General features: G+C 40.0%; 1 protein-coding gene and 1 pseudogene across 3 annotated transcripts in view; both read right to left on the reverse strand.

The window, feature by feature from the left end:
* Window positions 1-23146, reverse strand: part of PPM1L (protein phosphatase, Mg2+/Mn2+ dependent 1L) — a 333027-nt gene that overhangs the window by 135041 nt on the left and 174840 nt on the right. The window contains exon 1 of one of the 2 annotated variants that reach the window (XM_033202706.1): window positions 8598-8723. The exons of the other annotated variant lie outside the window; for it this stretch is intronic. The gene's annotated coding sequence lies outside the window, so the exon portion shown is untranslated. Of the gene's footprint in view, window positions 1-8597; window positions 8724-23146 lie in introns of those variants that run through there. 2 annotated transcript variants of the gene reach the window in all.
* On the reverse strand, window positions 6648-8079 carry LOC117079072 (annotated as a pseudogene). Its single transcript, XR_004435257.1, has one exon. The product of XR_004435257.1 is annotated as a keratin, type I cytoskeletal 18-like (transcript).

Raw genomic sequence — 23146 nt, forward strand, 5'->3', positions numbered from 1 at the left:
ATGAAGCCCACTTGATCATGGTGGATAAGCTTTTTGATGTGCTGCTGAATCCGGTTTGCCAGTATTTTATGGAGGATTTTTGCATCGATGTTCATCAGGGATATTGGTCTAAAATTCTCTTTTTTTGTTGTGTCTCTGCCAGGCTTTGGTATCAGGATGATGTTGGCCTCATAAAATGAGTTAGGGAGGATTCCCTCTTTTTCTATTGATTGGAATAGTTTCAGAAGGAATGGTACCAGCTCCTCCTTGTACCTCTGGTAGAATTCAGCTGTGAATCCATCTGGTCCTGGACTTTTTTTGGTGGGTAGGCTATTAATTATTGCCTCAATTTCAGAGCCTGCTATTGGTCTATTCAGGGATTCAACTTCTTCCTGGTTTAGTCTTGGAAGAGTGTAAGTATCCAGGAAACTATCCATTTCTTCTAGATTTTCTAGTTGATTTGCGTAGAGGTGTTTATAGTATTCTCTGATGGTAGTTTGTATTTCTGTGGGGTTGGTGGTGATATCCCCTTTATCATTTTTTATTGCATCTATTTGATTCTTCTCTCTTTCTTCTTTATTAGTCTTGCTAGTGGTCTGTCAATTTTGTTGATCTTTTCAAAAAACCAACTCCTGGATTCATTGATTTTTTGGAGGTTTTTGTGTCTCTATCTCCTTCAGTTCTGCTCTGATCTTAGTTATTTCTTGCCTTCTGCTAGCTTTTGAATGTATTTGCTCTTGCTTCTCTAGTTCTTTTAATTGTGATGTTTGAGTGTCAATTTTTGATCTTTCCAGCTTTCTCTTGTGGGCATTTAGTGCTATAAATTTCCCTCTACACACTGCTTTAAATGTGTCCCAGAGATTCTGGTATGTTGTATGTTTGTTCTCATTGGTTTCAAAGAACATCTTTATTTCTGCCTTCATTTCGTTATGTACCCAGTAGTCATTCAGGAGCAGGTTGTTCAGTTTCCATGTAGTTGAGTGGTTTTGATTGAGTTTCTTAGTCCTGAGTTCCAGTTTGATTGCACTGTGGTCTGAGTGACAGTTTGTTATAATTTCTGTTCTTGTACACTTGCTGAGGAGTGCTTTACTTCCAATTATGTGGTCAATTTGGAATAAGTGTGATGTGGTGCTGAGAAGAATGTATATTCTGTTGATTTGGGGTGGAGAGTTCTATAGATGTCTATTAGGTCTGCTTGCTGCAGAGATGAGTTCAATTCCTGGATATCCTTGTTAACTTTCTGTCTCGTTGATCTGTCTAATGTTGACAGTGGGGTGTTGAAGTCTCCCATTATTATTGTATGGGAGTCTAAGTCTCTTTGTAAGTCTCTAAGGACTTGCTTTATGAATCTGGCTGCTCCTGTATTGGGTGCATATATATTTAGGATAGTTAGCTCTTCCTGTTGAATTGATCCCTTTACCATTATGTAATGGCCTTCTTTGTCTCTTTTGATCTTTGATGGTTTAAAATCTGTTTTATCAGAGACTAGGATTGCAACCCCTGCTTTTTTTTGTTCTCCATTTGCTTGGTAGACCTTTCTCCATCCCTTTATTTTGAGCCTATGTATGTCTCTGCATGTGACATGGGTCTCCTGAATACAGCAGACTGATGGGTCTTGACTCTTTATCCAGTTTGCCAATCTGTGTCTCTTAATTGGAGCATTTAGTCCATTAACATTTAAGGTTAATATTGTTATGTGTGAACTTGATCCTGCCATTATGATATTAACTGGTTATTTTGCTCGTTAGTTGATGCAGTTTCTTCCTAGCCTCAATGGACTTTACATTTTGGCATGTTTTTGCAATGGCTGGTACCAGTTGTTCCTTTCCATGTTTAGGGCTTCCTTCAGGGTCTCCTGTAAGGCAGGCCTGGTGGTGACAAAATCTCTAAGCATTTGCTTATCTGTAAAGGATTTTATTTCTCCTTCACTTATGAAACTTAGTTTGGCTGGATAGGAAATTCTGGGTTGAAAATTCTTTTCTTTAAGAATGTTGAATATTGGCCCCCACTCTCTTCTGGCTTGTAGAGTTTCTGCCGAGAGATCTGCTGTTAGTCTGATGGGCTTCCCTTTGTGGGTAACCCGACCTTTCTCTCTGGCTGCCCTTAAGATTTTTTCCTTCATTTCAACTTTGGTGAATCTGGCAATTATGTGTCTTGGAGTTGCTCTTCTCGAGGAGTATCTTTGTGGCATTCTCTGTCTTTCCTGAATTTGAATGTTGGCCTGCCCTACTAGGTTGGGGAAGTTCTCCTGGATGATATCCTGAAGAGTGTTTTCCAAGTTGGTTCCATTTTCCCCCTCACTTTCAGGCACCCCAGTCAGACGTAGATTTGGTCTTTTTACATAATCCCATACTTCTTGCAGGCTTTGTTCATTCTTTTTCTTCTTTTTTCTTTTGGTTTCTCTTCTCGCTTCATTTCATTCATTTGATCCTCAATCGCTGATACTCTTTCTTCCAGTTGATCGAGTCAGTTACTGAAGCTTGTGCATTTGTCACGTATTTCTCGTGTCATGGTTTTCATCTCTGTCATTTCGTTTATGATCTTCTCTGCATTAATTAGTCTAGCTATCAATTCTTCCACTCTTTTTTCAAGATTTTTAGTTTCTTTGCTCTGGGTACATAATTCCTCCTTTAGCTGTGAGAAGTTTGATGGACTGAAGCCTTCTCTCATCTCATCAAAGTCATTCTCCGTCCAGCTTTGATCCGTTGCTGGCGATGACCTGCGCTCCTTTGCAGGGTGAGATGCACTCTTATTTTTTGAATTTCCAGCTTTTCTGCCCTGCTTTTTCCCCATCTTTGTGGTTTTATCTGCCTCTGGTCTTTGATGATGGTGACGTACTGATGGGGTTTTGGTGTAGGTGTCCTTTCTGTTTGATAGTTTTCCTTCTAACAGTCAGGACCCTCAGCTGTAGGTCTGTTGGAGATTGCTTGAGATCCACTCCAGACCCTGTTTGCCTGGGTGTCAGCAGCGGAGGCTGCAGAAGATAGAATATTGCTGAACAGCGAGTGTACCTGTCTGATTCTTACTTTGGAAGCCTCCTCTCAGGGGTGTACTCCACCATGTGAGGTGTGGGGTGTCAGTCTGCCCCTAGTGGGGGATGTCTCCCAGTTAGGCTACTCAGGGGTCAGGGACCCACTTGAGCAGGCAGTCTGTCCCTTCTCAGATCTCAACCTCCGTGTTGGAAGATCCACTGCTCTCTTCAAAGCTGTCAGACAGAGTTCTTTGCGTCTGCAGAGATTTCTGCTGCTTTTTGTTGTTGTTGTTGTTGTTGTTTAGCTGTGCCCTGTCCCCAGAGGTGGAGTCTACAGAGACAGGCAGGCTTCCTTGAGCTGCTGTGAGCTCCACCCATTTCGAGCTTCCCAGGGGCTTTGTTTACCTACTTAAGCCTCAGCAATGGCGGGCGCCCCTCCCCAAGCCTCGCTGCTGCCTTGGGGTTAGATCGCAGACTGCTGTGCTAGCAATGAGGGAGGCTCCGTGGGCGTGGGACCCTCCCGCACAGGTGTGGGATATAATCTCCTGATGTGCCCGTTTGCTTAAAGCGCAGTATTGGGGTGGGAGTTACCCGAATTTCCAGGTGTTGTGTGTCTCAGTTCCCCTGGCTAGGAAAAGGGATTCCCTTCCCTCTTGCGCTTCCCAGGTGAGGTGATGCCTCGCCCTGCTTCAGCTCTCACTGGTCGGGCAGCAGCGGCTGACCCGCACCGATTATCCGGCACTCCCTAGTGAGATGAACCCAGTACCTCAGTTGAAAATGCAGAAATCACTGGTCTTCTGTGTCGCTCGCACTGGGAGTTGGAGACTGGAGCTGTTCCTATTCGGTCATCTTGCTCCGCCCCTCCGCAAATAGCTTTTCTTATAGACATGTTAACCATGAACACACATGTATGCACACATGCGTGCGTGTGTGCACACACGCACACACACACATAGGGAAATGATAGATCTCATGAAATTGAGAAATTTTTCATGGTATAAAAATCATATAATAAGTAACAGTTTCACTACCAATGAGTATAAACCACTAGTTTAAAAAGAAAATTCATCAGCATTAGACTACAGACACAGCTATAAAGTAAAGGAAGAAAAAAATGCTCTGTAGGGTCTTTTTTTTAGACCTTAAATGTTGTTGTTCAAAAGTTCCTCTATGTTATCATTTTATGATTGCTCCCTATTTTAAAAATATCCATACCATGTATTAAACATCCATCATATCACACCAGACAACTTCAAAGACACAACTGGAAATTACTTTGCTTTTCCAGCTGTACTTTTCTGAGAGAGCTTCTGGTTAGAAAAGATAACGCAGCCCAGCTTTGATTCTGGGCCTTTGTTGATGTTGGTGCATTAACATAACACAGGTTAGAGTTTTCAATCTTTAAGTCATGGGATGTTCCTTGTACATATATCTGGCAAAGGTGAAGGTGCAGAAAAAGGCCTCCTATCCCACTGTCTTTCAGAGCATCTATTTACACAATACTAACACATTTGCCTTAGGTAGAAAACCCAACAAGTCTGACTTTCTTGATTCATCTGCAAAACAGAAATAATACATGCTGTGAGGCATTGAGTATCAATGATTATTTACAGGACTAAACAAGCTCCTTGGAATATACTTGAAATAAAACAAGCACAAGTGCCTTGCCTCTTAGAGAAGTTCCTTTATCAATGAATGTTTTACATATCCAATAACCAAAGCAAGTCAGGAGAGCTCAGGAGAATGCTGTCATAATGACCATCAATTCTGGGTCAGAATGCAGTCCTGTGGCTTAGTATCTTGACTTTGTACCCACTATCCACAGCCACCACTGGCATAGCATATTCATAGCAGAGCTCAGAAAAGGAATTTCTCACATTGAAACAAACATCCCCCTACTTAATCAGAGGAAGCCATAGTCAGCACAGCTAGCAGATTCTTTTGCTCCAAAGTCAATTCAATGTACACTTTTGTTACCCTAGAACATACTCAGCATGGGGTAGCCATTAAGCGGGAAGGATCTAAGAAGTCCTTGGTTTTAAAAAGCTTACACTCTTGGTGTGCAGACTGCCTTATCGAAATGAAACAAAAGAGCAATCAAGCAGTGGAAAGAGATCTGAATTAAGGGTTCTGGTTCCAGGTTTACTATTTATCAGCTTTCATATCAGACACAGCAGTCTTCTCACTGCATTCATTTTCAAACAAGGACCTAGCTAGATGGTCTGTAAACTGCAGTTCCCACATTCTAAAATTCTAATCAAGCATCAAAATGCATGAGACAACCTATTATGGCTCAGAAATCATTAAGAGAGGCCGCTGCTGAAGCCCTCCAGAAAGAAAGGTTTCAATTGAATTACATTATGAATCCACAGAGAAAAAGACGCTAGAGGAAAGGGGCAAAGGGGCAGGTAGGTATACAACTAGGCTTTTGGGCTGTAACATAGGTTCCTGAAGGAGACCCTCTGCCTCAAAGTTCCTAGATACAAGACCCATCTCTCTCATTCAGCTGCCCTCAATGCTGCCTCTTCTCCTTCTATCAGTAGTACTCCTTGGTGCTAGAATTCTGAATCCAGAGGTTTGTGGCTATGAGATTAGCTTGTATTACAGCTAGAATATCCACCACCACCACCTCTCTCAAGAAGATCCTTTAAAGAATGTCAGCACCCTGTAAGAGTGCAATGAGTAGAACTAGAAAGATGGAGTTTCTGTCCTTTCTCTGGCCCTACCCCAAACTAGTTCTTCAGCTCTGGACCAGCCACTTACTCTTTAGACTTCATTTTCCTCCTCCTCCTTCATTTTCTTCCTTCCTTCTTACTTATATCACTAATTTCATCTGAAGATCTCATGTATCTCTTATACATGAGATAATAGGTATAATTAAACCATAAGATCTTCTCAAAACATATGGTAGAGTTATTTTCATCCTTGTTATGATTTGTTGAGATAATGAATTAAGAGTTGATCTTCTACTTCCGGTAATGGCAGGTTAGTTTATAGTACAACAGCCTCCTAAGAACACAAGGACTCACTAAACACTTTACAACTAGTGTAAAAATCCAAGACTATAAATTCTGTTAATAATAATCACATTAGAACAATATGCCAAACTCAATTGAATTGATGTTTTGATCACCTAAATGGCTAACTTAAAGTAAAACTACATTTTATTTCCATCTATTTACCATTTACTCTGTAACATACCATGCTAAATAAATAAAAAACTCTCAAAAAATTCATGATTCCCATTTCCAAAACTCACTGGCAGTATAAACTGGAATGAGAAGTTCAATTCTGCGCATATAAATGTGACACTTATAAATAGGGGTGTTAGTGACTGGTAAATCAGAGTTGTAGAGCAGCGGCTGTTGTAAATGGTCATGACCATTTCGTGTTTGATAATAACAAGCAGTTTCCATATTTATAATTCTAGAAGCTGATTTCAATGATTAGGAATAGCTTCTTGATTTTCTGCTTTTTACAACCTGAATTTGTTTGGGCAGATGCAGTTTATTCTGAAAGGGAATATAAAACAAATAGGAGAGAATAGTCGTTTTACATATTTTTGCTAAGCTAGGCAAAAAATGAACTTCTAGCATGTCTACAATGAGGTTTATTTCAGTAAAGAGCTGACAAAAGGACAACATACCAGAAAGGAAATCTAAATGTGAATTGTTTCCTATTATTATTATTATTATTATTTTTTGAACTCTGAACTTTTTATTGGCCTCCTTCTCCCCAAAGGGTACCCTGCTTCTGCTGGCTTAATGCCTCAGAACTTTGGTGTCGTTGGTCTCAGACACCACTTTGCCATCCACTATCCGGCGGGTGGTGGTCTTTTGGATGGTTTGCATGGAGTTGCTGCTGTCCAAGGCATCACCAAGATTGAAGTCCTCGCCATCTTCCAGCAGGCGGCGGGAGGTGGCAATCTCAGCTTCCAGCTTGACCTTGATGTTCAGCAGGGCCTCATACTCCTGGGCCTGTCACTGTCCCTCTGCCCGGGTCTGTGCCAGCTCTGACTCCAGGTGCAGCAGGATCCCATTGAGCTGCTCCATCTGTAGGGCGTAGCGGGCCTCCACCTCCCTCAGGCTGTTCTCCAAGCTGGCCTTCAGATTTCTCATGGAGTCCAGGTCGATCTCCAAGGACTGGACTGTACGTCTCAGCTCTGTGAGCGTTGTCTCAGCAGCTCCAACCTCGGCGGACTGTGTGGTGACCACTGTGGTGCTCTCCTCAATCTGCTGAGACCAGTACTTGTCTAACTCCTCTCGGTTCTTCCGAGCCAGCTCGTCATATTGGGCCCAGATGTCTGCCATGATCTTGGTGAGGTCCTGAGATTTGAGGGCATCTACCTCCACGGTCAACCCAGAGCTGGCAATCTGGGCTTATAGGCCTTTTACTTCCTCTTCCTGGTTCTTCTTCATGAAGAGCAGCTCCTCCTTGAGAGCCTTGATCTCTGTCTCCAGCTGCAGTCGAGTGACATTGGTGTCATCAACGACCTTGCGGAGCCCATGGATGTCATTCTCCACAGACTGGCGCATGGGCAGCTCTGTCTCATACTTGACTCTAAAGTCATCAGCAGCAAGACAGGCATTGTCAATCTTCAGAACGATGCGGGCATTGTCCACAGTATTTGTGAAGATCTGAGCCCTCAGGTCCTCCATGATCTTGAAGTAATGGCTCCAGTCTCTGACCTGGGGTCCCTTGTTCTCCAAGTGCTCCCGGATTTTGCTCTCCAGCCTCCGGTTCTCGGTCTCCAGGCTCCTCACTCTGTCCAGGTAAAAGGCCAGGTGGTCGTTCAGGCTTTGCATGGTCTCCTTCTCGTTCTGGATGCCTCCCATTCCTGCCAGACCCCCGGCCATCCCTGAGGCCAGGCCCCCGGACCCCATGCCGCTCCGGAAGCTGGTGGAGCGCGACACGGAGATCCGGGAACCAGAGCCCCCGGCACCTGCATAGACACTGGCCGCGCTGCTGACCAGCCGGGCGCCTTGGCTGGGCGCCTGGACAGAGCCCAGGGACCGGTAGTTGGTAGAGAAGGTGGAGCGAGTGGTGAAGCTCATGCTGTATGGGAGGAAGGCGGGACGACAGGACTCAGGCTTTGCCGACCTGTTTCCTATTATTAAAGTCAGAATTTAGCTTGTAATTTCAGGTTCACTTTGCAAAAGCACCATAACTGACCTATCTGTGTCCTATATGGAGAAGAATACCCTATTATACAAGTGTTCCCTTTACTCTGGAGATTTTTCTTTTTGATAGGCCGTGAGGTAATATATATTACATTGAGATTGAGGAAGGCATATGCTGGTATCTCTATCAAGCCTTGGAATAGCAAGTGTTTTTCAGGCACCAACTATACTAAAGTTGCTGCATTTTTCTAATACCTAAGCTAAATGATTTACTAAACTATTTTGTGTTGTACTAGAGAACAATGGTAGGTAGGCACTGACTTCCACATTTAGAAGTTGCCCCATTGATTATTAGGCTAGATTTGGCTAGCTAGACTTGATTCTTTCTTCTTATTACAGAACCTATCAAAATTAGGAACGATTTCCTTTCTTGGCTAGATCTTTTGATTCTGGAAGTTTCAGATAAAGAGAGAACAGCCAAAAGTTTTTAATGTCCCTGTCCAATACAATATTTAACTATTACTCACACTGCTTCCGACTCTTTGCAGAAGATTGGATTCTTCAATGTATCCAAAATTTCTAGGCTTCAAGCTGGTATAGCTGGGTTTTGCTCATAGCCCATAACCAAGCTTTGTGGGAGCAACTGAATGACAGTTCCAAAGAGGATAATTGTTTCCCCGGGGCAGAAATTGTGGCTCAATGGCAACATCCAATCCCACCCACTTTCATCATTTACCTCTGTTCTAAAACAAACAGAAACAAGTGAATATAATTTCTAATGAAAACAGACATTTAACAGGACATTTGTTATACTGTTTTTGTTTGTTTGTTGTATGTTTTTGCTAAATTAGCTCATCTTCTCAAAAGGGGGCACATAGATGATGGTTTAACTTGCCTAAAAATAGCAGATAACAGACAGAAGTTGTTCATTCCATCTGCTTCCCCAGAGAAGAAAAATAAAAAGCATCTTGTGAAGGTATCAGGAGACCCAGAGCCCAAGGAGAGGACTGTCCTGAGACTTTATTACTTTTGAGGCTTCAAATGCACCACCACATGCTCTACTGAAAATACCATTTTGCCCATCAGAGAATCGTTCTTGGGGCATATCAAATGCAGTAGCATCCTACACTGTCTGAATTTCCAACTCAGCCTCACTACTCATTTAAAAGCAAGGGATGACTGAAGAGGAAACTGATATTTTCTTATGGTTAACTACTTTTCTATTTAATATTCTGGACACCATTTCAATATTCTTTGATGTGATGTGATTTGAGAGCAGTAGTGAGAGAAGAATAAAGCTATTTCCCAAGTGTTGCCATGGGTTGAGTCCATTTAAGAAACCAGTTGCATATGGCATTCGATGGCCTAAAACTTGTTAAAATAAGGCCATATTTTCTAAGTTATCTTGAGTGACTAGAACAACTTCTAAAGCCCTTTCTTAAGAATCAGGAAATAACGCATATGGTTTTTATGAAGCTCTTCAGAATGATAAAATATTAATTCAGAAAGTACCTTCAAATGGAAATAAGGCAAGAATCAGATGAACTGGTTTCTATAATATGTGACTCATTCCAATTTCCTTATAGGCTTCAGCAGGAGCTGCCCAAAGTCTCATGATCAAGCTTTACTACGATATCTACAGTGAGATCCTAAAAGGTAGAGTAATTTCATTTAAAACGAAACCTCATCAGTGAATAGGGAATAAATAAATTACTCTTAAAACAGAACTTTTTCTCTTTGTTCCATGAGGTCATTCTTAATGTAAATTGCCACAAGTTCTAGCTACATCGCTAGTAATAATCTCCATGTTAATTCTATAGCAACTCCAGCTGAATAGGCATTAGTTTCACTCCAGAAAAGAGGGAATTTAGTACCTTTGGTAGTTTATTCGTTGGCAGAAATCAGGTCCAATATTTAGGTACCTGCCCTTTTATTATCCAAATTTCAATACTAGGATATGGTCAACTTCACTTTATCATACCCTTTATGAGAAGAGAATCCATGTCTGTGTTAACTGATTGTATTCTTCTGCCTAGCACAGTACCTGACATGTAGATGGTTCCTTAAAAGGACAAAAGTTTTATTACATAATTTTGCTTATCTGCAAATATCAAAAGTGTATAAATCCTTTTACTTTTCACTGCTCTGGGAACCATTACTTCATGACAGGTGACTTCAAAGTAGATACTGAGATATCCAAATTCAATCCATCTCATTGTAAATACCTGTTGAGTTGTATGGTCCTGAGAATATGAAAGAATATAAGATGCCATCTAGTTCAAAAGCCCTTAGACTTAGATAAGTCATTTGTACAACTTGGGAACCAAAAAGATATCAGTGATGAACCTGGTGGGTGATGGAGAATTATATGAGTAGTTGGGGGGACTTAGTAATGTATGAATAATCTAAACCCAGGGACAGAGGAACATATAAGACTCAGGGCCTGTTTTGAAATCCCTGAGAAAGTAACTATAAAATGGGTTCTACTAGCATCATCCAGATCTCCTGGAATCTAGTCGGGAGGATTTTTTTTTTTTTTTTTTTTTTGAGATGGAATCTTGCTCTGTCACCCAGGCTGGAGTGCAGTGGTGCTATCTCGGCTCACTGCAAGCTCCGCCTCCCAGTTTCAAGCCGTTCCCCTGCCTCAGCCTCCCAAGTAGCTGGGACTACAGGTGCCCACCACCACGCCTGGCTAATTTTTTGTATTTTTAGTAGAGATGGGGTTTCACCGTGTTAGCCAGGATGGTCTTGATCTCCTGACCTTGTGATCCGCCCACCTTGGGGTCCCAAAGTGCTGGGATTACAGGCGTGAGCCACCGCGCCTGGCCATCAGCAGGAATCTAATCGGCACCCAGATGGGAATTTCTGGTCATTAGTAACCTTTGTATACTGAGAAATGCCCTGAATTACTCGATACTTGGTAGTTTCCTTAGTTGGTGATGAGACGAAGATGAAGTGCTCTGGGTCTCTGCAACTCTAGGTCTTAATACTAACTGAAATCCCTGGTCGTAAGTAACCTTAGTTAACTGAATTTTTAACTGCCTTCCTCAAATGGGGTTGTATCTTTTATGCCTCAGAAGTTTAGAAAGTTAAGTATAAGTATATAAAGATTTTTAGGAATAAAATAATTATTTTTCAGGAATTTATTAATTTTGACATTTTATATATTTGAAACATTTGAGAAAATTTGAGGATCACTGTATTTATAAATGTGATTTATTAAATATGAAGTTATTATTTACTATCCAGTGACATTTTAAATAAGACAATTTAAGTTCTTAAAAAGAAATACATATATTATATTTATAAGGACAGTTTAAATGTTTAATTAATTTTGTAAATGAGACTAAACGTTATTCAAAGGCCCTTTGAAATTATTACTAACTTCTGTCTGACTTATACATAAAAAAGAAGAAACTAGAGTTGGAAGCTGTACTGAAAAGCCTAAAGTAGTTTTTAAAAAGTAAAAGCCAGTTTTTAAAATCAAAATTAAACATTATTAAAAGACTTTTTGTCACATACAAAAATCACCCTGGATAACATAAAAAGTCTCATATCACTCACTGCCTGTGTCTTTACCATCCTAATATTCAGCCTGCTGATTGGCCAGTCCCCGCAGCTAGCCTTAATGCTGAAGGTCATCTAGTGATTTAAAAGGCTAACTGCAGCCGGGTGCGGTGGCTCACGCCTGTAATCCCAGCACTTTGGGAGGTCGAGGCGGGCGGATCACGAGGTCAGGAGATCATAGACCATTCTGGCTAACACGGTGAAACCCCGTCTCTAATATACAAAAAATTAGCCGGGCGTGGTGGCGGGCGCCTGTAGTCCCAGCTACTCGGGAGGCTGAGGCAGGAGAATGGCGTAAACCCGGGAGGCGGAGCTTGCAGTGAGCAGAGATCGCACCACTGCACTCCACCCTGGGCGACAGAGCGAGACTCCGTCTCAATAAATAAATAAATAAATAAATAAAAATAAAATAAAATAAAATAAAATAAAAGGGTAACTGCAGGCTCTACAGTTATGCAGGAGGGAAGATTAAATGCTAATTTTTTGCTGTCTTTGTTTTCTGTTATTCTTTACAGGAACGCACCATAGTGAAAAGCAGAAATTGCCTAACTTAAATTTCAGGAGTTTCAGTGAGTTTTGACTGGTGAAATCTCATCAGATTTCTATGTCTTTGGAAAAGATGGAAAGTAAGAGAAAAGGGTTTTGTAAATTTCTGATACCTGGAAAACTGAATAAAAATGTAAGAAAATGGTGAGATAGTCACTACTGTGCTGCTGTCTCACAGTGTGGCTATCTTATAATGCAGGCCTTCTAGTAACCTATACCTTCTTAGCTGCCAAGGGAACCTGGTTATGCTAAATTTCACACCACAATTGGATCATGTTATAATCATGAAGACAGTCAAGGAGATGAGTAAAATAACTTTATAGCATTAGCATTTTGAGATAAAACTCCCTCATCACCACCCTTCTACTGCTAAATGAGATTGTCCAAAACAAATATTCTCAGATCTTTAATGTGTGTGTGTGTGAGAGAGAGAGAGCGGAAGAGAGAGAAAGAGAGAGAGAGAGAGAGAGAGACAGAAACTAAATGCATAAATGCAGTTGCTGGGTTTCAGCTGCCTCAAAGAAATACACCGTCTATCCTTGGGAGATGGGAGACCATATACTGCACTCCTAAAAATCAAGTCCTTCTTATGTGCAGGAAAAGTAAACAGGCTTTGGTGGTCTTCAGGTTTTTTATCCATTTAGAAATTCCAGGTGGGTCCTTCCAGGGTTGAGGTATTGGAAGCCTGGGGAGGAGAAGGGGTAGGCTGGGAGTGCAGTTGGTCTCTAGAGTCTTGGAGGCCTGGCCCTTATTGCCATAGAGCTCCCAGAGGTGGCAGACTTCTGAGCAGGCTACCCACAATGGCTGTGGGCACTGGCTGGCTTCAGAGCATCCTGCCCTTGGCTGACACTATGGAGCCTGCCTGCAGAGACAAGAGCTGTGGAGAGGCACTTTTGAGAGCTCCCCACCCCCAAGGAGTGAAGTACCATTTCAGAGTTGGTAAATTGGACAGAAGGAGTCATGGTGACCATAGTGATGACTCAGGACCAGACGTCTGCCCATGTTCCCAGGACCCATTTAAGCCCTGGGAGTCCAAGGCAATACAGTGTTGCAGGGGAGACGGCACTGGTGGAAGAAAGTTGGGGAAGGAACCCCAACAATGGGTGACATCAAATACGTCACCAGCAAGCAGGGCTCAAAAACTGATTTAAGTAATAAAAAGAAAACAAAATGTTTTATTGAGCCCAGGTTTCATAGAGCAATTCACATACCTACTTGCTTATTAACTTCCTAATGCAAAACAGAAATAAGCAGGTATATGACATTTTGATGTAGCTTTTTTTCTGAAAGGGGGATTTTTTCTACAGTCTAAAACAAACTATTAAGCTTTCTTAGCTTTTGTACACATGACAAGTAACGCAATATTTGCAACAGATATCCTCTCTCACTCCGAGAGCCTTCCTCCATCCGTGAGCCTGCCAGGCACTGTAAGGCAGCACGAGGGCAACCCACGCCTGCTGATGATGCCCGCTAGCTATTAAGAAAAATTTTTGCGTGCCTTTTATATTTAAGACAACACTGTCAAAATGGCCACAATCAAATATCCTATTTTGGAAGAAAGCCCAGTTCTTAAGTGGCCAAACGATGATCTCAGATAAATGAAAAAGTAGAAGAACATAGTTGTCGCAGAGGCCAGAGGAGAGAAAAAAGCAGAAGGAAAAAGCATCTCTCAAAAAAGGCTTGTAGAGTAGTCAGTCTCCTGAATCGAAGACCCTTAAAATATCTGTCTAATCCAACTCTTCATGTATTTAGCGGGCTTCACAAATTTTATTCTAAAACTAAATAATATTAATGACAATGGTTTTTACTCAGTCACATAAAAAGGATTTCAAAGCCATTATCCCAGTCTGAGGAGATTTTATGAGCTTTTTCATTAACCATTCCAGTGTTAAATAACCCTTCTCTTTAATCTGTTTTATTCCTGGTACTGTACTTTAAACCTGGTTTCCTCTTCATTTGTATGTATCATTGTACTTCCAAGTCTAATAACTTAAACATGGCATTTTTGAACTTTAATGTTATTGCCCAGTGTTATTTACTGCCATCTAATTTTTTATCATTAGCAAAGTTGTCAGTAATGAGCTTTTTCTCTTTTCTGGATTTAAATTATTGCAGGCAAGAGTATTTTATTAGTTACTAGATCCATGAAACAACATGTTTCTGACTGTTCTCTTTCAGCCAAATCAATGGTGAACTATTAATGGTTCTTAAAGTATTATTTTCAAAAGTATTTTTTTATTATAGAAATATAGCATACTCAATTTTTTGCTATGGATATTTTTTATACCAAATAAGAACTCTTAAGGAAAAATACAATCCATAATTTATTTATTATGTTAGAATACTTACGCATAGTTTAATTTGTCAGACTCAGTTTTATTTTTCACAGCTTAAAGACATCTCACTTAAAGACACCTTACTCTAAACTCTTATCTACATGATGGTTTCTAATAGAAATTTCCAAACAGATTAGAGTGCAAATTTTCCAAAGGTTTTACCATGCTGCTTTTCCAAAGTACTGTGCAGAAAAATCTTGGTTTCTCAGAAGTTATTCTGGATTTATTCAACATTCATTCAACCATTCCTTTATTTAAGAATTATGTATCACCTCTCTACCATGTGCCAGGTACGACTGTCCTAAGTGCTAGGCTTATATAACCATGGATAAGACAAGGTTCTTGCCCTCAAATAGCTTTCCATCTCATAGGAAAGATGAGCAAATAAACAGGTAATCACCATAAGGGGTTGTTAGTGCCATGATAGTATAAGCAGAGGGAGTTCAAAGGAAGGGCAGCTCAACCAGTTTTTCCCAGAGAAAATTCCATCAGTGGGTGAGTCCTGCGAGTGAGGATTCACGTGCAAGTGTGCATGCGCAGCTGGGGAGAGGGAAGGCACAAAGGCATTAGGGCAAGGAACAGGAGAAAGTTTTCCAGATGGTCAAGGCGCTTAATCTTGACACATAATTGTTCTGTTTATCATTTTGGTTTGAAATCTATCTAGAATTTTATTACAAACAAAGAACAAAAGGAATATTAATCACCGTGGAAAGACTTTATAACTCATGGGCCATCATATTGTTGGCGTACCCTATGACACAGGGATGCCCTTAAGGTCCATTGAGCTTTGCCATATGTGTACTAAACTGTCCTAAATTGGCCTTCCTTTGAAATCATGTTTTTTTTTTTTATTATGATTCTCTCCTTCTCTAATCTGCTACCAGTGTTTATGCATATAGGAGTCCCTCTTTACCACCACCTCCCCCCAACTCCCACCTTTTTTTGCTTTTAATAGCTGTGGACTTGGGAAATAAATAACCAGGCTTATGAAAATCATGCCTAATATAAGAATACATAAGCTCTGAGTGATATTGGAGGAATTCTGCTGTGCCTGAACCATATGAGATATGAGATACAATATCTATTTTAGTCATCCAGAGATCACTTTGCTTACTGTACACTGATGTGTTATATTCAAGATAATTAAGGCCAGAAATGCAAGTCCTGGAAAGTCAACAATTTCTGAAAGTTGAAACACTTTCACTGACCTGTCACTCTATAGTTTACATAATAAAGTAAGCTTTGAATCTATATAACTAGCTAGAATAGGATACTTATAATGCTAGTAGATTGAGAGATTTCTTTAATAACTTTAAGCAGTAGTGGAATTCTGAGACCAAATTTGTCCCACTAATTCATGTGCAGAATGCTTACTCAATGTCATTGAACCAAATACTATCATTTAAGCTTCTAGGTCAATAAGGGCAGATGATAAATTACATGAAGTTGTGAAAGACCAGAAGCAAATAGCATAAGAAGCATTCAAGAATCCTAATTCCCTCTCTTGTCCTCCAGCACTTGTTCTCTGAGCTCTTGAGAGCAGTGCCTGTGTTCTTCCCCAGGAAGTTTAGCTTGGAACAATGTACAAAATAGCATAAAAAATAGCTGATGAGCAAGTGTTTATATAATTTAAAAATTAAAGTCACTGGCAGAAAAAGAGTTTGATGTTTTGTTTCTAAGTTACTTTTAAATTGGTGGTGATCAGATTATTTTCCTTTCCTATTTGGAGGGCCTGACTCCACCAATCAGCTGCATGGTCTTAATCATGCACGTATTCAACCCAAATGCCTTTCTGATACCTAGAAATGGAATAAGAAGCATATGGAGGAAAAAGCAGTAACTTAAGTTAGAAACATATGTTTCTTAAAGGGGTTGCCAGAAAAAAAAAAAAAAACCGGAATATAAAACTGGCACTCATCTAGCAGCTATCTTAAAAAAATTTTTTTTTAAGTAGATTGCAGAGTATACTGGAAGAAGAAATATGTAGGCAGGCATCTTTTTTGAAATCTGAGATCATGCAAGTTGAAGATGACAAAAAGAATATTTTTATCTATATTTTTCTATTATCCTCAAATGAGCTATATCATAGCAGATGTATTACATTTTAGCATCTAGACAATTATTTTTATTTCAGTAATGCATTGAAAGCACTATCATGGCAAAATTTTTAATAAGTTCTAGTGATCAAAAATTATATCTAGGATATATAAGAGCTCCTTCAACTCAATACTAAGAAGTCAAACAACACAGTAAAAAAAAAAAAAAAAAAAAATCAAAGACTTGAACAGATACTTCACAAAAATGCATGTATGAATGGCCACCAAGCACAATAGTAGTCATCAGGGAAATGAAAAATAAAACACAATGATATACCACTATGTACCTATTAGAATGACTAAAATTAAAAAGAATGTCTAGGCCAAGTGTTGGCAAAGATGTGGAAGAACTTGAACTTTCATACACTACTGGTAGGAATAAAAAAAAAAATGATACAACCATTTTGGAAAACAGTTTGTCAGTTTGTTATAAAAGTAAACATATACTTAACATACAACTTAGCAATCCCACTCCTATTCACCCAAGAAAAATGAGAAAATGAAAGACGTACATATTTGAGTACTCAAAGATATGTGTATCTTTAATTAACAGTAGTCAAAAACTGGAAATTAATGGTGGTCAAAAAACTGGAAACAACTCAAATGTCCGTCAATAGCTGAATGAATACACGAATTGTAGTATATTCAATGGAATACTAGTCAGAAATGAAAAGGAATGAATTACTGACATAAAAAACGACATGGATGAATCTCAAAAACATTATGCTGAATCCCCAAAACACCAGATATGAGTACATATTATACAATTTCATTAATATGAAATCCTAGAGAAAACAAATTTATATCTATAATGACAGAGGGCAGTGATTGCCTGGGGCCAAGGATCAGGGTAGAGAATGACTGGGAAGGGGCACAAGGAACATTCTGGAGTAATGAAGTCTAGATCTCGATTGTGGTGGTATTTATACAGCTATATACATTTATCAAAACTCACTGAAATGTACTTAAAATGGATTTTTACTGCAGATAAATTATACCTCAATAAAGTTGATTTTAAAAAGTAGTTTCATGCTAACAAAACTAAAAAATATTAGTGAAATCAGATTTTCTTCGACCTCTGACATCAGGGTTCACTGTCTACTCCAAAGTGGGCTAGATTTCCTGCTCGTTGTCCAGAATAAAGAATTTACCTATTTTGTGACTTCATAATCTAACTTTTTCTGCATTATCTCCTTCAAAACCCATTAATCCAATTCTTCTAGCTGTTGGGAGGCCTAAAACTCTCTGAGCTATTACTTCAGCCTCTGTTCTTCTTCCTTTTAATCATGGCCCCAGGAACACCTCATCTATTTCCAAAAATTCATATACCATCTTCATGGATTTTGTCCACAAGGCATCCCATTAAGCATCTCATCTATCCCATGAAAACCTGTTTCATATTCAACTTACCCCATCACAGTATGCAATGCCACCAAGTAAACATCTCAAAGTGGTTATCAAATGCAACTTTTACCAAAGAAAGCTCAGGGTTATCTACACCACTCTTCATCACTTCCTAGAGACATTCTGTTTCCAAAGTCTCCCCCTTTCTTCACTGGAGGACCTCCCATTACACTGTAAAATATTTGCGGAAGGAGCATTTATTTTTCAGCATTTTAATCCTCACAGTAACTATAGCAATGCTCTAAACTTCACAATTTCTTAATAACATCAAGTAAATTAGTACATACATAAAACTACCAATGAATCTGCTATAATTACCACTTCTTCATCATTTCTACATGACACACTTCAATCTGAGCTCATAACTCTTTTGCATGGATATTCACACTCTAATAGAAGGTCCTAGGGGACCCAGATAAGTCAATTGCTAGAATTGGTAGCATTTCAGACCTTAGTAAAAGACAGGAAGACCTCTTAGTATCTTTATCCCTGCTTTTAAGGGTTTGCTCTCCCAATACAGAATCCTATTAATAGAAGGCAGGTGCATGGTTGTATGGTATATACCATACAATGTAGAGTATATACCCTGGCAGAGGCTTTACTCTGTGGATGCCACGATTTATTCCTCTGTGATTAACAGGCAGAGTTAGATGTGATAATATACGGGGAAGCCCTTTGAAATGCAACACCAACAGATATAAAAGATTATTTCCTAACCTATGGAGGTATGAATTTGCTCAGATATGGCAAAGAGATCCCCCTTTGTATTTGCCTCAAGTACAGCTTCAGGAAGAGCTCACAGAAAGGTTTTCCCTGGGCACAGGATGAAGCTTGCAGATTACATACCCTAGATGATCTCTACATTCCCATTCAGCTTTCAGGTGTGATTCTAACCTCATCAAAACCACACATTTTATGGCTTTGCACACACCATTATCCACATTATTCAGGTCTTCCCAAGCCTTCCAAATCCTAACTCTCCTTTCTCACTACTTTTAATGTAACACAGATTAATCTCACAAATTGAGAAGCCTTTTCTACCAGCTTCTCTGTTTTCCCTCTTGAATGCAGAGATACAAACTACTCTCAGGGTTCAACACTCCTGCTCCATCACTCCAAGAAGCAGAAGAATTGGCATCAGTATGGAATCAATGCCAAATGGTCCACGTGTTAGGATGTGGGACAGTTAAAGTTCTTGGGTCCACTCTGTGTGCTGCTTTTGGATTCCTCTATTTGAATCACTAGAAGTTACTGGTCCTCCTTTGAATTGCCTCTTCCCATATGTGAAAAGGCTGTGTCTTGCTTGGCAGGACTCCTGTCTTGTGAGGGCCTAGGCTAGAAGGCAATGCTAGTATACTCTTTTCTCCCCCTGGGGTTTGTTTTTCTCATTGCATAGGAATGGCAGGAATCCAAGAAAAAAAATTAGCCCTTAGTAAAAGGAGCCCAGGCAGACTTCTTTTAGTCTGAGTCATAGACCAGAAGGATAAAGCGAATACCCACTCACAAGTGGTTGAGGCCAACCCACCAGACCGCTAGCTTCCATGGAAAGCTCTGGGGTCAAAGCCCAGCACAAGGAAGAAGGTGCCTTTGCTAAGAAGGTCTGCTCTGCAGAACTCTCTGCAGAACCTATGGCAGTGCTAGATAGCTATGGCTGAGGTTTGGTGACCTGTCTGGCTACCCTTCAGAATCTCCATCAGAGATACACAACATACAACCTCACCCTAAATCTCATTACTCTGACAGTGACATATACTTCTCCAAGAACACACTTAACATTAACCTTTATTCAGATTTCTTACTTCTATTCTGCCAAACATAAGAGATCCAAAGGATGAGACTGTTAATATCAAAAGAGTACACTTGTGGTAGGAAAATACCAATGAAAATCCCAGTTATTTATGAAACTATGCATATCTCTGATACCCAAAGCACCACAAATGAAAACTAACTCTTTCCTCATTACAGGTGACTGGATGCTAACCTATCTTGTTTGGTCAAGCTCTTTAATCTCCAAATGAGGTATAAAAGTACCATAATGTTAAAGTAATTTATACAGTAAGAGAAGTTCAAACTTCAGTTCCGGAATCCCCAAGTTCAAGAAATAGCTTGAATTTCCAAAAGAAATTGCTTACCATGGTGCATACCATCTTGATTACCTGTGGCAGCCTGCAACCAAGGTGCAACATTTAAAAATAGTTATTTCAATTTCTCTCAATAAACAAAAGCACAACTAAAAGAAACAATAAGAACTTATTTACCAAATATAATTGCTAGGAAACCTTTTAAAGACATGTACACAAAAATAAATAAATTAGATTTAGGAAATAACTGGGTTTAAAATGGAAAAGAAAATAAAAGCCATGGAATTAAACTGAAAGCTTGAAAGTTTCAGGGTCTGGCCAGGCACGGTAGCTCACGCCTGTAATCCCAATACTTTGGGAGGCCAAGGTGGGCTGATCACTTGAGGCCAGAAGTTCATTTAAGGCTGGCCAACATGGCAAAACCCCATCTCCACTAAAAATACAAAAATTAGTCAGGTGTGGTGGCGCATGCCTTATTCCCAGCTACTGGGGAGGGTGAGCATGACAATCACCTGAACCTGGGAAGCGGAGTTTGCAGTGAGCCAAGATTGCACCACTGCACTCCAGACTGGGTGACCAGTGAGACTCTGTCAAAAAGGGGAGGGGAAGGAAGGGGAAGGGGAAGAGAAAGGAGAAGGAGAAGGGGAAGGGGAGGGAAAGAAAGTTTCAAGTTCTGAATATATTTCAAGATTGAGAAGTCATCATAGTAAGCATTATTGTTCTTCCGACATGCTTAAACAGAACAGCCAGGCCCTTCTTTCACTTGTGACTTCAAAGAGTAAATAGTTAATATTCATGACAAGATCTATCATGACAAAAAATAAATACTTCTGCCACAGCCCCTTCCTTTCTCCCAGGATTAAGGGGTATTAACTAGGTCAGTACATCACCTTCACATTTTTCACAAACCCAGAGGTACTTCTACAAACTCTGAAGACTCCCTCAACCCACCCACATGGGCAGAATTTAAAGCTCCTGGGGGAAAAAGAAAGGACTCATTTACAAGTTGCTATAAACATAGTTCTTAATGTCGCATTGTTCTAAAATCTTCTAAAAGCTCCCCAACTCCTTGGCTTCTATGACAACTGCGGTTCCCTGATTTTCCTCTTCGTTCTTTGATTTCTTCTTCTCAGTCTTTTAAATGGACTTTTGTCCAACCTCTCTGCAGGCAGTTCTCTGTTTGGCCCTTTTTTCATGCTAAACTCCCTCCTTGAGAGAGGGCTTGCTTACTTTCACGGCTTTAAAAACTATCTTCAGGCTTATGTTTCCAGATTTCTATCCTGAACCTAGGCAACTCCTGAGCTCCAGACAAAATTTCCAGTGGATCAAAATGGACATCTACATTAGACCAGTGCTAATATCTCAAACGTAGTAAGTCTAAAATTGAATTTGTTAACTTTCTTCCAGAGCCAGCTCTTTCTTTTCCATTGTCTCTTAGGTAACAGCTTCACCTTCTACCAATTACTCCAAACAGAAATCAAGAAACCCTCATGTCTATTATCAGCACGTATGATGTTTTATACCTATGTTCTCCATTTCCTTTCCATGCCATGGCCTTGAGGCAAATCCTCTCCCTCCTTCATGCAAATTCCTCCTCACTCCTCCTACACTATCACCAAAAGCCTCTCTGCCCCATTCTCTTCCATCTTGAGCTGATCCCTTACCTTACCATTATTTATCTCCTCTTTACAAAAAAGTTTTTAAGGTCTATGTAGAAAATGTAAAATTATTAACAAAGCACTCAGGACCTTGACAATCTAGCCCTGTTCTCTCTTGGCAGCCTAATCTACCATGTTTCTGAATACCCATCACTCTTGCCACTGCCTTTATATGTAGTTCACCAAGGTTCGGCCTTGAACAATTCTTACCCCACCTTCATATTTGTATTTTTATTCAGTTGTGCCTTATTCATGCCATTCCCTGAGCTCAAAATGAATTCCCCTGTCCTCTACCATAATTGTATTCACCACTCAAGCTTTAGCTGAAACACTAGCCTCTCTGAAATCACTCTCTGCACTGCTATACTATTGTCTGTCCCAATAAGACAGTATTTATGGGACACTATTCATCATTACAGTTAGTTGTTTATGCACTTAAATACCCTACTTGGTGGTAAACTGTTTTAGAGCAAAGACTCTGTCTTGGTAATCACCATATGCCTGTACTATTTATCTCTGTGTGTTCACATTAAGTGGATAGGCTTCCATAAATATTTGGTGAAAAAATCTCATCAGTCATCTTTGCTTCTGTGTTACAGTATCTGTTTCTAAATGTAACATATACTTTAAAAAAAAGAAAGTAGTAATAAGTAGACTACATATAGTTTCAAATTCTTTCAAGCATACTTTTTCTCCAAGTTTATGAGTATTTATAAAACAAGGCTCCAAGAAACTGATAAACAACTATTCAGCAAAAATTATTTGTTTATGTGAACAACACCGTATTTAGTTTTTATAGTTCCAAATGTAACGAGGATGCATATTCCTTCTTGGTAAGCCATTTTAAAGTCAAACTTCCACAGTAAAAGCACTCTTATCATGCATTTGATAATAAATAAAACATAATATAAACATAGCCTACTACTTAAAAAAGAAAACCAACAACAAAGTTTCTTGAAGACTTGATTGTAACCATTATGGGGTCATTCGAGTAGAAAGACTAACAAAAACTCAAAACTTTTAAAGTTTGACAGTGGATACATTCAAATAGGCTAATATCCAAACACAGACAATACAAAGAATGAAAAAAACTTCTTTCTTTGCTGAATATGCTCCTTTTGCCCCCTTCAGAATCATTCTCTCCCCTTCTCTTCTCTGCTACACTCTGCCCGGAGAGGCTGACCTGCATGTCCTGCATCAACGGGGCTCCCTTACCTTCTGGATTATTGTAGGTTTGGCTAAGGGGAGGCAAGAGATCAGAGGGTAGGAGGAGAGCAAAGCTGGGGCATTCATCTCCTTGGATTCTTCCCTGACAGACCACAAGCCGTGGCTGCATTCCTGCTCCAGCTGGGCATTCCCTCCGTCGTATGTTCAGCTCCTGCTAGTTT

Source organism: Trachypithecus francoisi, unplaced genomic scaffold (assembly GCF_009764315.1).
Source record: "Trachypithecus francoisi isolate TF-2019V2 unplaced genomic scaffold, Tfra_2.0 Lachesis_group0, whole genome shotgun sequence".
NCBI lineage: Eukaryota > Metazoa > Chordata > Mammalia > Primates > Cercopithecidae > Trachypithecus > Trachypithecus francoisi.